This window comes from Anabrus simplex, chromosome 3 (genome assembly GCF_040414725.1).
Source record: "Anabrus simplex isolate iqAnaSimp1 chromosome 3, ASM4041472v1, whole genome shotgun sequence".
Lineage (NCBI taxonomy): Eukaryota > Metazoa > Arthropoda > Insecta > Orthoptera > Tettigoniidae > Anabrus > Anabrus simplex.
Window position 1 is genome coordinate 49,954,376 of NC_090267.1, and position 16,489 is coordinate 49,970,864.

General features: G+C 42.9%; 1 protein-coding gene across 1 annotated transcript in view; it reads right to left on the bottom strand.

The window, feature by feature from the left end:
• Gyc88E (Guanylyl cyclase at 88E) overlaps positions 1-16,180 on the bottom strand; it is an 814,243-nt gene extending 798,063 nt beyond the window's left edge. Inside the window, exon 1 of the mRNA XM_067144088.2 lies at positions 16,153-16,180. The gene's annotated coding sequence lies outside the window, so the exon portion shown is untranslated. The remainder of the gene's footprint in view (positions 1-16,152) is intronic.
• Between the last annotated feature and the right edge of the window lie 309 nt (positions 16,181-16,489).

Sequence of the window (16,489 nt, forward strand, 5' to 3'; positions counted from 1 at the left end):
GAAGAGATTTGGAACTTAATTCAGGCTTTCAGGAGGCGATCTAGTGACTAAAAGTTGTACGAGGCGGTACCCAAAAGACCGGAATTTTTATTTAAAAGCTATATATTTTCATTTTTTTACAAAACAACCTTATCCCCTTCAAAATACTCTCCATGACAACTAATACATTTGTCCCACCGGTGCTTCCACTGTTCGAAACAACTTTATAGTCATCTTTAGAAATGGCTGACCACTCCTTCCTCGTTTCTTCTTGACTCATTCAGTGTTGTATAATCAGTGCCCCTCCATGCCCCTTTTTATGCGTGGAAATAAAAAAATGTCGCACGGAGCCAGGTCAAGGGTGGAGCATCGGACCATGCCATTTTTAGCCAAAAACTGTCTAACAGAGATGGCTGTGTGAGCAGGTGCGTTGTCGTGGTGGACAAGCCAGTCCCCTGTCTGCCACAAATCGGCTCTTTCTTGACGAACACTGTTGCAGAATCTTCTTAAAGATTCCCAATAAAAGGTTTGCACGTTGTTCACTTAAACTTGTCGTCATAAAAAACGAAACAAAAACAAAACAGCGCAAGCAAAAGCAATCACTGCAGATGAACAGAACAAACCAGATCGACACCAGGCCGGCACTGAATTGGCAATGAGTTGCGCTGTACACGCCTAGCGTCAGAAATGTGTACTACACAAGCTTCCCCACAACCGACTTGATGCGTCGCTCTAGCTAGCTCGCATAAGGAGCGTGGCGAGGGATCCAGTCGGCCGTAGCTTCGCTCACGGCAATGTTACTGCGGTTTTATTGGGTAACCCCTCGTTTAGCACCACCTCTAGTAACCTGCCAGCAAACAATCTGATGGTTTTTTTTTTTCTACCAAGGGAATTCGAACCGGCTAACCACAGTGTCAGACCATAATGACTTGATGCCTTAACGATGATGACCATGAGGTGGCGCATATCTGCTGTCTCAGATGCACATGCATCGTTAATTATATGACTTAAGGCCTCTGCATTCAGGGACTATACTTAGAACACCCTTGTTTTATGCAACCCCAAAGGAAAAAATTGACTAGTGTTAAATCAGGTGATCATTAACTCTAGAGCGGTCAGGTGAAAAACGAATCGTAAACGGTAAATTATCGAAACCATTTTAGCGATTCACTTTCACTAAAACAATATTTTACAATAAAATGTCATAATATCAACACCCTGAAACCATCTTGAGAATCCTCGACTCCGTAATCAATTCGAACATGTCAAATCAAAATTAGCATAACATTTAGGGTACAAAACATGCACTGATATGAAAATTTGTAGTAAACTTAATATATCTGTTTGTTTACACCGTTACCGGATGAATTGGCCGTGCGGTTAAGATGATTCCTCACAGGTACGAAATAATGAGGTGGTGCTTAATCCTGCTGGAAACAGTGCTGTACTCTTAGTCGAAGTGGAACTTCTTCCAGAAAATTCCTCAAATTATTTGGGACGAATTTCAGATATCATCGTCCTAGAATCTAGGTGGGAAAAAGGCAGGTGTGAAGAGATGGTCTCCAAGATTACTACACAAGACGTTTTCACCCCAATGCTTCTATAGGGGGCCCTCTTGAATCCAATCCAATTAGGGTTTCGATGAGTCTGTGCGTGTTGACGATGGCGTTGTTTGCGAAATAACAGTAATAATTTTACCAATACAACGGGAAGGGCCAAAGGAATTGGCTTCTCCACTCCACATGTTATGAACAGTGTTGAACAATGTTTACATTCATTAGTCAAGAACACAGCATTTTCATTTTCATTTTCATTTTTCATCGCCAATAATAAACTGGCTTGATGCAACTTTCTATGTCACCCTAGGCTACACTGACTGACAGAGCAAATGCAACACCAAGAAGGAGTGGTTCGAAAGGGATGAAAGTTGGGGAAAAAACAGAGACGGCACGGACGAATAATTGATGTTTATTTCAAACCGATATGCAGGTTACACAATGCGCACGGCATCGACTCAGTAGGATGTAGGACCACCGCGAGCGGCGATGCACGCAGAAACACGTCGAGGTACAGAGTCAATAAGAGTGCGGATGGTGTCCTGAGGGATGGTTCTCCATTCTCTGTCAACCATTTGCCACAGTTGGTCGTCCGTACGAGGCTGGGGCAGAGTTTGCAAACGGCGTCCAATGAGATCCCACACGTGTTCGATTAGTGAGAGATCCGGAGAGTACGCTGGCCACGGAAGCATCTGTACACCTCGTAGAGCCTGTTGGGAGATGCGAGCAGTGTGTGGGCGGGCATTATGCTGCTGAAACAGAGCATTGGGCAGCCCCTGAAGGTACGGGAGTGCCACCGGCCGCAGCACATGCTGCACGTAGCGGTGGGCATTTAACGTGCCTTGAATACGCACTAGAGGTGACGTGGAATCATACGCAATAGCGCCCCAAACCATGATGCCGCGTTGTCTAGCGGTAGGGCGCTCCACAGTTACTGCCGGATTTGACCTTTCTCCACGCCGACGCCACACTCGTCTGCGGTGACTATCACTGACAGAACAGAAGCGTGACTCATCGGAGAACACGACGTTCCGCCATTCCCTCATCCAAGTCGCTCTAGCCCGGCACCATGCCAGGCGTGCACGTCTATGCTGTGGAGTCAATGGTAGTCTTCTGAGCGGACGCCGGGAGTGCAGGCCTCCTTCAACCAATCGACGGGAAATTGTTCTGGTCGATATTGGAACAGCCAGGGTGTCTTGCACATGCTGAAGAATGGCGGTTGACGTGGCGTGCGGGGCTGCCACCGCTTGGCAGCGGATGCGCCGATCCTCGCGTGCTGACGTCACTCGGGCTGCGCCTGGACCCCTCGCACGTGCCACATGTCCCTGCGCCAACTATCTTCGCCACAGGCGCTGCACCGTGGACACATCCCTATGGGTATCGGCTGCGATTTGACGAAGCGACCAACCTACCCTTCTCAGCCCGATCACCATACCCCTCGTAAAGTCGTCTGTCTGCTGGAAATGCCTCCGTTGACGGCGGCCTGGCATTCTTAGCTATACACGTGTCCTGTGGCACACGACAACACGTTCTACAATGACTGTCGGCTGAGAAATCACGGTACGAAGTGGGCCATTCGCCAACGCCGTGTCCCATTTATCGTTCGCTACGTGCACAGCACAGCGGCGCATTTCACATCATGAGCATACCTCAGTGACGTCAGTCTACCCTGCAATTGGCATAAAGTTCTGACCACTCCTTCTTGGTGTTGCATTTGCTCTGTCAGTCAGTGTATATTTACAATTACAGTACATCTATATGCCATATATCAAGCATTCACCTTCCCGTACCTTTCTTTTCCCCAACACACTGAGCAAGTTCTGGATGCCCTAAACCCAATTCGACTTCTGGTTAAGTGTAGTCAAAATGTTCCTATTTTTATGAATTAGTTTTCGTGTCTCTTCATTTGTGATTCGATCTACCCATCAATATTCATCGGTAACATCAAATTTCAAATTCTATTATTTTCTTTCCTTCGGCACCTGTTGATCATGTTTAATTTCCATGTATTGCCGCTCACTAAACCTGAGTTTCGAGAAACTACTTTTTAACACACGCATCTATGTTATGGTGAGTATATTTCTTTTCTTAAGAAAAGCCTTTCTTGCTGGGCTACTCTACAGATGTTATCCTTCTTACTTCTTTCATCAACGCTTCTTTTGTTATCAAAATACTAATATATCCCCCCCCCCTATTCCTAATATGTAATTTTCTAACCGCATCCACACAATACAGTATTTTTCTCTAAATTATCATCAGACTCCAATAAAACTAATTGTATCGTAAGCAAATCCTCTCTCTTTGAACTATAATTCTTTTTCTAAACTTCACTCTGACTTTCTTTACCGTCCTACGGATGTCCAAAAGTGACATAACCAACGATTGCTGGAAAATTTACGGCGCATCATATAGCCTATATTTTTTTAACAATATTCAAGCAAATTGCGTTGTGAATATGGTCTGGGATATCAATGAACATCTGCCTCGTGTAATACGGTGGTGTCTTTTGGGATTTCAGTTTACTTTTTAATTGACAGTTTAACACTGACCTTTCGACTCGAAGTTTATTAACTGCATTAGTGGCATAAAAACGTGAATGTCTTAGTGGTGTTCCAGAAGAAATCCGGAATTTCCACATCATATGGTATGACAAAAAAGGAAAAATGAGCACATAAAGGAGGCTCAGGACATGGTAATTGTACCACACTAAGCATTTACTGAATTCTAAGGAAGCTCTTAGTACGGTGTTGGACCACCCGCAGCACAGATACAGCGGCAATAGGTCGCACATGGAGGTACACAGAGGTCGGTTGTCTTCCTGAGGAAGATACAGCCACACTTAGTGCAACAACTGACCCTCCAACTCTGCTGCAGTGCCGGCGGCCGGCGTTGCCATCCCATATGGTCCAAAACGGTCTCGATCGGCGAGTGGTCTTGAGACATTGCTGGCCAAAGAATCATGCTGATATCACAAAGGCAGGCCAGAGACACTCGTGCTGTGTGAAGTCGGTCATTATCCTGCTGGAAAATTGTGTTACCGAGCTGAATCAGAAAGTGAAGACATAATTGTTGCCGATGTGATGTTTCTTAATTAAATAATTGTGTTACTTTGAAAATTGTAATTTAGTGTTCTCACGATTATTTGATAGAAATCCTCCAATTTTAATATTTAATATCCCCTCCCGAAAATAAATTCTGCGTACGCCCTTGCCATATGGTACTTGCAAAATTTTATTCTGCTGGGTCTCAGGGGCCCAGCCCGACCGTTATACGGTTAAGACGATTTCTCACTGTTCGGAAATAAGAAATAATTAAAACCAAACCCCATGGCACTACAGCCCTTGAAGGGCCTTGGCCTACCAAGCGACCGATGCTCAGCCCAAAGGCCTGTAGATTACGAGGTGTTGTGTGGTCAGCACAACGAATCCTCTCGGCCGTTATTCTTGGCTTTCTGGACCGGGGCCGCTATCTCACCGTCAGATAGCTCCTCAATTCTAATCACGTAGGCTGAGTGGACCTCGAACCAGCCCTCAGGTACAGGTAAAAATCCCTGACCTGGCCGGGAATCGAACCCAGGGCCTCTGGGTAAGAGGCAGGCACGCTACCCCTACACCACAGGACCGGCTAATAAATAATTAGCCGGGCTGAGTGGCTCAGACGGTTAAGGCGCTGGCCTTCTAACCCCAACTTGGCAGGTTCGATCCTGGCTCAGTCCGGTGGTATTTGAAGGTGGTCAAATACGACAGCCCCGTGTCGGTAGATTTATTGGCACGTTAAAGAACTCCTGCGGGACTAAATTCCTGCACCTCGGCGTCTCCGAAGACCTTAAAAAGTAGTTAGTGGGGCGTAAAACAAATAACATTATTATTATTAAATAATTAGGTTGTCCTTAATCCTGCTGGAACCAGTGCTGTACTCTGAGTCGAAGTGGAACTTCATGCAGCAAATTCTCCAACTTATTCAGGACGAATTCCATATATCATCGTCCTAAAAGTCTAGGTGGGAAAAAGACAGTGTGGAGAGATTGTCTCCAAGATTACAGCAACAGACCTTTACACCCCAGTGCTTCAGTAGGTGCCCCTCTCGAATCCAATCCAATTAGGGTTTCGATGAGTCTGTGCGTATTTACGATGCTTTTGTTTGCGAAATAACACTAATCGCTCCATAGAAGTCAGGACTATCACCGAGTATTTGAAGTGCAGTAATCAATTCTGCGTTGAAACTCATTTCCGTACAGTTGTCGCTTCTGGCGAACTCTGCACGGATGCCACGCCCTCTCTTTCAAAGTCCTTTGTAATGACGATATGGAAACGCCCAGTTCACCATATGTTGACCTGCAGAATGTTAAAATAGCATAAGACTTCTGACACGAGCCTTCGATCAAATTTCCAACAAAAACGAAAATAATAATTAATAAAAATAATATCGCGTGAGCAAAGGTGAAAGTCTTCAAATGTACAGTGAGACCTACAATGCTCTATGGTGCAAAAAACTTGGTCAACAGTGCGGTCACAATATAATCGGCTGGAAGTATCTGAAATGAAGGTGCTGAGTCGGATGTGTGGGGTTACGAGGAAAAACAACACCTTCACGCGAGGCAGCGCTATGGTGACCCATAGAAAGATCCGAGATGGACGATTGCTATGGTATGGCCACATTCAAGACAGAGATGAAAACTATGTAGGGCCGAGCTGAGTGGCTCAGACGGTTAAGGCGCTGGCCTTCTGATCCCAACTTGGCAGGTTCGATCCTGGATCAGACCCGTGGTATTTGAAGGTGCTCAAATACGTCAGCCTCGTGTCAGTAGATTTAATGCCACGTAAAAGAACTCCTGCGGGACTAAATTCCGGCATGTCGGCGTAAAAGTAGTTAGTGGGAAGTAAAGCTAATAATATTATTATTATTAAAACTATGTAGGAAGGGGAATGCTTGTCATGGAGGTGGAAGGTACGAGGGAAAGAGGTAGACCCAGAAAAAGATGGATTGATTGTGTGCGGAAGACCTCAGAGAAAAGGAATTAACAGAAAATACCATTTGGGGCCGAGAAAAATGGAGACGACTTTTCAGATACGTCCACCCCGCATGAACGGGAAGAGAAGAAGAAGAATAATACCGAGCAAGTGGCTTCGCGGTTTGGGTCACGTAGCTGTCAGCTTGCAATCGGGGGATAGTGGATTCGATCCCCACTGTAAGCAGCCCTGAAGATAGTTTTCCGTTGTTTCTCATTTTCACAGCAACCAAATCCTGAGGCTGTAGCTTAAATAAGGCGTCCTTCCCACTCCTAGGCCTTTCAGTACGACGTCAAAGTAAACTGTAACAAATAATAACACTACGATGTATTACACCACACTTACAATATAACGACCTTCTACACCATTTCTTCGTTCTCATGTAGTGAGATCTCTCTCTTGATAGTGAGACATGAAATATTTCGTCAGTTTCTAACTTCATCATAGTACACTAATAATATATTCTGACAGTAACTGACGCATGGTAAAGGTTGCGAGCATTTTGCCATGTTTTCTCATACGGCAGAATAATGTCAGTGTATTCCTCACTGGATCACGTGCCAGCAATAAGTTAACAGCCATGTGGACACAAATCGAAGGTCGGTTTACGCAACAAAGGGGAAGCGAATAAACTGTACAATTTCAGAACTCTGGTACTTTAAGTTTCGAGCTGGGCAGAACGGAGTATGGTTGCCATGAAAAAGATGGCGAACTCACTGCAATCGCTATGGAGAAGAGCTTCCTGTCCACTTGGAGTTGCCAGACCTTTCACATCTCAGCAACAGCACTAAAATAGCCCTTCTCTCCTGCACTGGCTATCAGAAAGCTTCTTTTAATATTCGTAATACAGAAGGACTTTCAAGGTGAATAGCAATCTCAGCTCGTAACTCCTTTGAATTGTTTAGCACGATCTGCACGGCTCAACTGTAAACGCTTTTGCCTTTGCCCCTTGAGTGTAGAAAAGACTTCGTGCTCTCTGCTGTTTTTTTCTTCCTAGTGGCTTTACGTCGCACCGACACAGATAGGCCTTATGGCGACGATGGGAGAGGAAATGCCTAGGAGTTGGAAGGAAGCGGCCGTGGTCTTAATTAAAGTACAGCCCCAGCATTTGCCTGGTGTGAAAATGGGAAACCACGGAAACCCGTCTTCAGGGCTACCGACAGTGGGATTAAAACCCACTATCTCCCGGACGCAAGCTCACTGCCGCGCGCCCCTAACCGTACGGCCAACTCGCCCGTTTCTCTGCTGTTTAAATGGTAGTCTGCATGTACTTCCCTGCCAGTGATGGGCCAAAAACCAAAAACCAAACCAATCCAAACCAAACCCCTTGGTACTACAGCCCTTGAAGGGTCTTGGCCTACCAAATTCTCTGCAACACGAGTTAACTGACCGTTTACGATTAAACTCCCACGACCTATTCGGGAATCGATCCCGGTGTCACACTCAGCAGTGGAGCTGGAGAGCTCCTATTGAAATCCTTGCTAGGAGACCGTGAAAGTGCAGCCAAATGCCAAAGCTCAGTTGTTGCTATCCACGACAAGTTTCACCGGGTGGAATGAACCACCCCTGTGGAATGCTCTCTGCTAGTTTATACAACACAGGCCGTTTATATCCCAGAGCGTGGGCTGCCTCTTCAGCTCTGCGCTCTCTCTATATACATAGAGTATTGCGCTTATGACTTGAGTGTCTGCCACTCATTGACTCAGGCAGGTAAAGAATGTATGTTGACACCTGCGTTCTGCTAAGAGTCTCCAGAGAATTGCCACTGAGTGGTCAGTAACTGGAACGAAAATGAACAGTTGGCCATGTGTAAGATAAAGTTAATGCACGACACGTTAGGGCAATTCATTCGTACCTGCAACCATACGCTCCTGGAATCCACTTCGGGCTGTAATTTTGATTGATTGATTGATTGATTGATTGATTGATTGATTGATTGATTGATTGATTGATTGATTGATTGATTGATTGATTGATTGATTGATTGATTGATTGATTGATTGATTGATTGATTGATTGATTGATTGATTGATTGATTGATTGATTGATTGATTGATTGATTGATTGATTGATTGATTGATTGATTGATTGATTGATTGATTGATTGATTGATTGATCTAGCCCTGCAATAAAATTACACGTTGGCTGAAATTTGAAGAGAACAGTGATACAGACTATAAATAGACATGAATATTGTGCCTTACTGATTAAACAGTTTTAAATGATTATGCATAACAAAATATGAATTAATAATATAAAATGTAATTATTGAGTGTCCGACTGTGGTGTAGTGGTAAGAGTGATTTGGTGCCACCCCGGGAGGTTCAGGTGCGATTCTCGGCTTTGCCACAAAATTCGACTAGTGGTACGAGGACTGGAATGGGGTGCACTCAGCCTCGGGAAGTCAACTGAGTAGAGGGGTTTCGATTCTCGCCTCAGCCATCCTCGAAGTGATTTGCCGTCGTTCCCTACTTCTCCTCCAGGCGAATACCGGGATGGCAACTAACCTGAAGGACACGGCCGCTTCCTTCCCTCATATTTGTCTATCCGTTCCAATCTTCCCATCTCCCCACAAGGCCCCTGTTCAGCATAGCAGGTAAGGCTGAATGGGCGAGCCAGGATCGAACTTGCCAAGTAGGGTTCAGAAGGCCAGGGCCTGAACCGTCTGAGCCACTCAAATCGGCACATCACACCTCTTGAATTAGATATTCTGAGTCCAACCGAACTTCACTCACGTTCCGGGAAGTCAGTCTGGAAAACAGATGTAAAGATAGTTTCGTCCGAGAACTCACGTTCATCTTACAGAATACCTCGATCTCACTACATCATCTTTACTACACCTTGATTGAGTTTCACTTAGTATACGGTACTGCCATCCTTGGAGAATAAACAATTATACCTTATAAGGATCTACAAAGTCAAGATTACCGAGCTCGGTAGCTGCAGTCGCTTAAGTGCGGCCAGTATCCAGTATTCGGGAGATAGTAGGTTCGAACCCCACTGTCGGCAGCCCTGAAAATAGTTTTCCGTGGTTTCCCATTTTCACACCAGGCAAATGCTGGGGCTGTACCTTAATTAAGGCCACGGCGGCTTCCTTCCCACTCCTAGCCCTTCCTTGTCCCATCGTCGCCATAAGAACTATCTGTGTCGGTGAGACGTAAAGCAACTAGCAAAGTCAAGACTTGTATTGCTGATCCAGCATCAAATCTCAAAAGGTCCTTTACCAACAGACATCACATAGTCTTGGAAATACTGATTCTCATACAATATTCGCTGCAGTTCTTTTGAAAATGTACGATATTAGGTTGAAGGTATTCAGAATAGTCTGCCATTAAAACCCAAAGAATACGTTTAATAATTTATTTTATGCTCGACAATGCCGAAATATAAATAGTATGTGCCAGAAAACTGAATCTTAATGAGGCTCATTATAGTCGAAGTTTCATTATGTTACAGGTTTTTCAACAATCAGAGTTCAGATTTTCATTATGTTACAGGTTTTTCAACAATCAGAGTTCAGATTTTCATTATGTTACAGGTTTTTCAACAATCAGAGTTCAGATTTTCATTATGTTACAGGTTTTTCAACAATCAGAGTTCAGATTTTCATTATGTTACAGGTTTTTCAACAATCAGAGTTCAGATTTTCATTATGTTACAGGTTTTTCAACAATCAGAGTTCAGATTTTCATTATGTTACAGGTTTTTCAACAATCAGAGTTCAGATTTTCATTATGTTACAGGTTTTTCAACAATCAGAGTTCAGATTTTCATTATGTTACAGGTTTTTCAACAATCAGAGTTCAGATTTTCATTATTATACAACTTTTTGGCCAATTAAGTAAGGATAGCATCGCACCTGCCTTCAACGCACTAGCTTCGCACTTGTTTCCAAACTCAAACATGTCGGACACACATATTAATATCAATGCACCTTCTACTTCCAATATTCCACAACCACACTCCACATTCCCGCAAATTCACTTCACCAACTATAAAATTTGAAATAAAGCTAGGTTATGAGGCTTTGAAAACGTATAACATTGTCAAGGTCTCTGATCCACTCACAGAAAATTAATAACGCAGCGCATGCGCTCTGCACCTGTTCAGTAAACTCAACTGTCAAGCGACATCTCGACAGAAATTTATGGATATTTAAAAAATAGAATTATAATTATCGTCGAGCATAACAGTCGTACGCAGCTCGACTATAATGGTAATTACGACTCGCTTCGCTCGTTTTATAAGCATACTCGTGTCTTAATTATTGTCATAGGCTTGCTGCATAATGTACTGTTGAAATATTTAACACAATATTCTTGATACAAATACGAAAATAGTTGCTCTCAGGTCAACGTCCACGTGTGGTGCCTGACACAAAAATTGAGTTGTGTGTGTGTGTGTGTGTGTGTGTGTGTGTGTGTGTGTGTGTGTGTGTGTGTGTGTGTGTGTGTGTGTGTAAGAATCGAATCGACGTCAAACTCTGTATACCTAAGCTCGTGTAAATATTTCTTTAAATGACCTCCACTCACTTATGCTGCGAAATGCTGGATATTCTAGCAACACCACAAGTTTCCCCCCAAATGCCACGGATATGAAGATGCTTAGAATGTCAGCAGGAGTTTCGAAGAAGAAAGACATCCTGCGGCGAAACGAGGAATATCCTGCTGGGTTACAAGTGATCAGCTATAGCAGTCAACGACCTGTTCAGGTGGATCAACGGGTATAGTCCGTGCGATGTCAGCACACCTCACGCCTAATGAGCTACCAACAGCCTGTAAGGTGCCTTGTTGACAAGCGGGGTCCAGGCTTCGCGGGGCCTGCGCCATATCCGAACCCTACCATCAGCTCGAAGCAACTGGAATAGTGACTCATCGGAATCACCAGTTCTCCTAAAGTCCTGTTACCAACGTCACGCGCCCAGCTGGGTGTCGTGATGTTAGCAAGGCAGTCTGGTAGGTCTTCTGCTCCCATATCCCACTGACGTTAAAGAACGCTGTACGGATCTGCTGGATATGCGTCTGGTACATTCTCCATTGAATTTGCATGTAATCTGAGCAAGTCGATTTGTCTGTTACAACGTACAATTCTAGAGAGACGCCGCTAATCGCGATAATTAAGCATCCATTGTCGGCCAGAGCGCTATACACTGTTAGTGGTAATGCCTTCCATCGATTGACATATTTTAAATATCCGCATAATTTAGACTGTGGAATGTTCCTTCCATCTGGCCCACACTATCGCGCTCCGTTCGAAAGACGACAATTCACTTCGCCTTGCCAACATTCGCTCTCGAGATATCAGATCACACCTGATTCTGATCTCGGCGTTTCCAAGACGTCATGGTACGGTGGTACCACAGACTATAACCTTTAAATACTGTTAACCCATGACTTTTGGCATGTCACTGAATGGCGATGTCTTCAACGTGGATGTGAGGCCTCGTGCAGTAGAATTTCTTCAGATGTTACGTCATGTTAAACACATATTGTGCCATCGATTGGAAGAATGCGCCGCAAGGAATTGACAACACTTTGAACATACACATCATCAGACTTACTAGGAACACGTTCTCTTTACTTATTGCGTTTGAACGTGGAAATATGTAAACCGGAAATATTTACAATTAGATTTCGCCTGAGTGAAAATTAATTTTGGCCATTGATAGAACTGATTAATACTGAAAACTCTCTTAGAATGCGTTCGGTATATTTCTAGTCATGTTAGAACAAGTCGGTTTGTTGATGGAAGTTTAATATTATTAGAGAGAAGAGATTAAGTAGAGAAACCATCAATGCAGAGAAAATCACAATAAGTGGGCAAGAACACCACTACAACGAGGTCTGAAGCCGAACAGGTTAGCTCAGTGGGTTGCGGCTGCTAGTTCTGTACTCAACAGAGAGGTGAGTTCGAATACCCCTCGGCTATCCTACAAATTATCTTCTGTGCCCATTTCATTGCCATGGAAATGCCGGCTGGTACCTTTCCCAAGACCATGGCTACCTCCTTCTCATTAGTTGTCGATAAAATAAGATCTACATCCACATAAACCACCCTCACACAGTGCTGCATGTAGCTCACTCCCGTGGGGTGTACCGGGAAAAGCAGCTACAGAACTGGAGAGCCAAGGACACTCCCGGCATTAAAAATCCATACACAAAAAAGAGGCGTCTCATGTTAAGGATCACACGAGCACATGACCACCCTGGTAATCTCAAACAATTGAAATTTATACGATATTGTATGATTTTTGTACGTTATAAGTGCCGATTCACTCTCCGTTTTCATTTAAATCAAGCGCCACGCCTGCTGATTACAACCCCGTTTTCAACTACAAAGTTGGGCGTATTGCATAACAAGAGCCTGAAGGGGCAATGCCGCGGGTATAGCAAATGTGAGCACAATTGCTGTGCGATCACGGTCTGCTGACACACTTCCAATGCCTTCCCGTAATGTTGTTCTCAAATCCCAAAGATGGCAGCATGTATCGTGTAGTCCGTGTCAGTGGGTAAGGCACTGGGCTAGGGGTGCTACCAACCGCATGACGCTGTTGTCGTCAGTCGCAGGTGTAGCACAATAATTATTGCTTAATGAACTTAAGATGCTTTTATATAACTGCTTGCTAACAAACTAGATTTTTTCCTTAAGTTTGTCTAGTTGAAAGTATTAATTTATTACAAATCCTTCAATTATGTTGGCAACCCTTCAGTAGGATATATTCCTTGAAGTGGAGGTCAGGGTTTGTTTTACAGCATTATTACCGCTATGTAAGTTATTTTAAAATTTCGAGTGATAACTTCTTATTTGTATACATGTTGGTTTATTCTATAACACTGTATATAGAATTGTATAGTCTGAGAGGCAATTTATACATAGTTTTTTAATCTGCCCTTTGTGCACACCTGGAGATTTTACGCACGCGGTGCCACTGTATAAAACTGAGGTCTCAAAACTACATGTGTTGTGGAATACGGCACCCTGGGCGCTCTATCTAAGAGCACTAAAATCTTCTATTTCCAGTCAGCTTTGTGGCCTTGTTCAGTTCCAGAAATCGTATCTTTAAATCATTGCAAACTGAGTCTAACCATCGTCACCTTGGTCTTCCTCTACTTATCTTGCCCTCCATAGAAGAGTCCACTAATATCACAGACAACCTATGCTCCTCCATTCGCCTCACATGAACCAGTCAACAAAGCCAGTTTACACATACCGCTTCGTCCAATTAATTTACTTCCAACATAGCCTTTGTCTCATCATTTCAACTACCCTTTTCTCACTGTTCCCACCTGGTTGTGCCAGAAATCAACCTCACTACTTTTGTGTACGTGACTTCTAACTTATGATTAAGATATTCTGTGTCTATCCAGTTGTCACTCCCGTACAGTTAACTTCACCTGAAACACAAAATTTTAAGCATTGTTTCGTCCGAGAAACCATTTCTTCCTTAGAAAATACTGTTGGACGTAACTGCAACCTCCCTGCATTAGCTTTGCTGCATCTTGGTACACTACTAATTATTTAAAATGAATCACGTATTCCAATTTCATATCATATATTTGACATTCAATCCTCTTAAAACTTAATTGATACAGGAAATATTAGATTAGGAAATGAATAAAAGTAAGTAGATGAATATTGTTACTGGGGTAGTAAAATAACTAAAGATGGCAGAAGTAAGGAGGACATTAAATGTGGACTAGCACAAGCAATGAAAGCCTTTCTTAAGAAAAGAAATTTGCTCACTTTGAACATTGATATAGGAATTAATAAGACGTTTTTAAGACATTCGTATGGAGCGTAGCAATGTATGGAAGAGAAACATGGACGATAACTAAATCAGAATCAATGAGAATAGAAGATTTTGAAATATGGTGTTACAGAAGAATGCTGAAGGTGAGGTGGATAGGTCGAATCTCAAATGAAGAGATACTGAGCTGAATTTGTGAGTGGAGAAAAATTTGGCGAAATTTGACCAGAAGAGATAGAGTGATAGGACATATCTTTAAGACGCCCAGGACTTGCTCAGTTAATTTTTGAAGGAAGTGTAGACAATAAAAAACGACAGGGGTAGACAAAGGCATAAATATGACAAACAGAGTAGAGTAGATGTAGGATGTAGAAGTTATGTAGAAATGAAAATTTAGCACAGTATAGGATGGCACAGAGAGCTGCATCAAACCAGTCTATGGACTGATAACCGAAACAACAACAACGACAATAACTGGCCTCTTCCCTACTGACGTCACTTTAATCTTGGAAATGGTAATTTTCATATCATAAACTTATATAGAAAATAATCATCGATTTTCTCAAAGGGAAAAGTGTTTTTTAATAAGTGTTCCAACTAACATTCCATTCGTATTCTGTGTCATACGCTGAGGAAACGACAACTGGTTCGATAGAAGGCAATTCGGTTTTTCAAAAAGTTATTCCACTGAAGTTCAACTTGTAAGATTCCAGCAAGATATAACAGATATCTTGGATTCAGAAGGTCAAATAGACTGTATCGTGATTAACCAACCTTCGTCAATTTGAGTGCAATTGGATTCGACAAAAGAATGGCTGAATGGGTGGCTATATTTCTAGAAAATAGAACTCAGAGAATTAGAGTACGCGAAGCTTAATATGACCCTGTAATAAATAAGAAGGAAATTCCTCAAGGCAGTATTATTGCAACTTGCAAAAATATATATAGTTTGATATCGCACCGATGCAGACTGGTCTTATGGCAACGATTGGATAGTACAGGGCCAGGAAGCGGCCAGGATAGAACGCTAGAAAAATGGCTATGGTGGTATGGTCGTATATTGAGAAGATTGCTTGGAAGTGTACCCAACAAATCTTACAACCTTAAGGTTGAAGGCCAGCGACACCGCGGGTAACCTTTAAAACGACGAAAGCACACCACCGATGCCGATGTGGGAATCTGTGGCAAATATTCGACTCAAGCCAACAACAGAGATCAGTGGCGAGCAAAGATCCCATACACTGCTAGTAGCAGTGAAACAGCTCAACAAGTGAACGTCGTCAATGACATGCTCAAAGTAAGAGCAGTAGCTTATCTTACAAACTCGTGTTTTTCTATGCTGCACTGATATTGTGTTGAAATTATGCCAGAATAGAAAATATTCGCGCATTTTAAGTAGAGTTATCAATGTTGTCTTTGAGGTGGAGCAGTATTTCAACAAGTCGGTCTTAGACTGAGTAAATTACGCGTTGACGAAATGATCTGTGTAAACATAAAAAATAGCATAAATGTCTAACTTCACGCAAGCAATGTTATGTTTACCCAAACCCGATTAATTAGACAAAAATTCGAAAAATTCAGACATTTTTCGTATTTTATATTAAACTGTTAAAACTGTAAAGACTAAAGAGATTTTGACAATTTCAAAAACTCACTGAAACGAAAGATAAACGCCAGTCTATGACAGAATATTCTCCTCAAATCGAATTCAGTTACGCTACTAGATTAAATGTATACGGTTGTCTGGCACTTGGAAGTATAAAGAATTCTTGACGCACTGCATTTACCTTTCTTTGGTAGCACAATTCTTTCACAGAAATTCTTCTTATAACTTGGCTATTTACTGGATGATACTGCCTACCTGGTCTAGTGGTTGAAGTCCGTCACTGTGTCCAGGTGGTCGATGGTTCGATTACCAGCCCCTGAAATGGAGAGCATTAGTCTTGTGAGCAAAACATCATACATACATACATAAATACATACATAAGTTTTCATTATAGATAGACTACTACACTTCCAGCGTTCAGTCTGCAATTTCTGAAATAAACGCCCTAAAAATCCTCTTTATTTGTAGTCATGTCTGTGGCCTCGTTTAGTTCCATTTGTTCGAGTCTTGCTTAAAACATACTGAACATGCTCGGAGATTTTTCTGCGAAGTAGGATGCTACCCTCACTTACACATAGCCCCAGTGAAACTC